The sequence below is a fragment of the Oratosquilla oratoria genome, chromosome 29, assembly GCF_046742065.1.
Source record: "Oratosquilla oratoria isolate Oo_2021 chromosome 29, ASM4674206v1, whole genome shotgun sequence".
In the NCBI taxonomy this organism is placed as follows: domain Eukaryota; kingdom Metazoa; phylum Arthropoda; class Malacostraca; order Stomatopoda; family Squillidae; genus Oratosquilla; species Oratosquilla oratoria.
The window spans coordinates 44,561,808-44,563,749 of NC_134805.1; the positions used below are offsets into that span (position 1 = coordinate 44,561,808).

Below are 1,942 nucleotides of genomic sequence, written 5' to 3' on the forward strand. Positions count from 1 at the left end.
CAAAAACATTGAAATCCCGTGAACAGGACACTAGAATGTGACGTGATCCATTGGATAAATCTATCAAAACCGGGTGAACAGACCAATATAGCACCGTGTGATCGATAGAACAGAACAACAAGAATCCGTTCAACAATACACTAGTGTATTCTTGTCGATTTTGAATGTGGTCCTGCGGTGCTACGTTTGTGTCTACTGCGTGGGTGGTTGGGGATCACTGTGCTAGTGTATAGGGTTGAGTAGTCTATATTCAGGGTGTAGGCACTAGAGCCAAGAAGGGTGGAAAATTATCAGGGTGTGGCTGGGAGGGACCAAGAAAATGAGCTTTGATTAGTCGGTCACGTATGATATTCCGGTCGACACTGACATAATGAGCGAACCTGTATGCTAGTGGAGCACCGTGGGGTGCTGTTTCTGATCTTGAATCGTGAATACATAAATCAGATTTTTAGCTTTATCTCTTAGTTTTATCTTTATTCTATTTTACTATGTTACTATCATTACTGTTATTTTTATCATTGTTATTATTATTGTTGTTATTATTATTGTCATTATCATTATTATTATTATTATTATTATTATTATTATTATTATTATTATTATTATTATTATTATTATTATTATTATTATTATTATTATTATTATTAGTATTACTATTATTAGCATTATTATTGTTATCAATATTATTACTATTATCATTATTCTACATCAAATACAAACAGGTCCCTCCCCCACCCCCCAAGTGAGTTAATCATTTCAAAAATACTTGCTAAGGAACGCTCCGTAAAGAACAGAGCAAAAAACGTATCAACTCAAAAGCAAGTACCAGATCTGGAGATGTTTCGAAATCCGCAGTGACCATCACTGACTGCCACTCACCCTGGCCGTCCTAGCACATGTGGCAAAGGTGGCGGCTTGAGCTTGCGGCGTGAGCTCATTATTTTCTTACCTTTGGGTGGCTACCTACTTTATAAAGGGTAAAAAAGCTAATTTTTATATGGATTTAGTCAGTGGATATGTGTGTACGAGACGCCTCTGTATGCATACTAACATATACATACTATATATATATATAACTGTAACATACAGAAAACAACATAGCCATACACATAACATATACATATTATACTTGAATATGACATACACAACATGGCATAACATACGTATCATAACTGTACACATACATACGTACGTACATACATACATACATGCATACATACATACATACATACATACATATATACATCTTGCCTCAAAGTTCCCTAAGTTAATCGAATGTATATTATGAAACAAAAGCAAGGAAGACGTAGTCACACACACACACACACACACACACACACACACACACACACACACACACACACACACACACACACACGTTCGAGATGATGCGCCGTCATTCTCTGATTCTTCCGAATTCTATATGACGTAATTAGCGCGTGAGTCTCACTCCAATGGCTTCTCACAACTTCTCACAAATGAATCTGTCATTATCTTGTCAGGGTACCTTTAGAAAAAAAAATGCAGCTTTGCCTTTCGTCGCAAAATTGCCACCTTTTCCCTGTGTGAAAGCATATCAATAAAACGTATATTGACTTAGGATATACCGTATATTTACTCCAGAGTGTTACACAATGTCAGTATAAAACACCTTTAACCTGGATAAAATCGACCTGTATCAACCAGAACAAAGTATACAAAGTCCGTCACCTTATTGAAGGAATAAACGACCCCCTCAACACGGTGACGCTAACAACCAAAACTTTATACATTTTGTCCTGGCTGGCGTCAAACGATTTCGTTCACACTCTGTTTCAGCAAGACTTAGAAATTAGAGATTCGCACATATGGCAGAATTCCCAACTAATCAGCTGGTGGTGTTGCCATACGGGCTGTCCTACTTTACTCAGATTTGTTGAAAGGGAGCATAGTAGGGGAGCAT

The 1,942-nt window shown here is 37.2% G+C and overlaps 1 protein-coding gene across 1 annotated transcript in view; it reads right to left on the reverse strand.

The window, feature by feature from the left end:
* Positions 1-1,613: 1,613 nt before the first annotated feature.
* The window catches only part of LOC143040760 (uncharacterized), a 4,351-nt gene continuing 4,022 nt past the window's right edge, over positions 1,614-1,942 (reverse strand). The window contains exon 3 of the mRNA XM_076212164.1: positions 1,614-1,942. This exon is cut by the window's right edge and continues 244 nt beyond it. The gene's annotated coding sequence lies outside the window, so the exon portion shown is untranslated.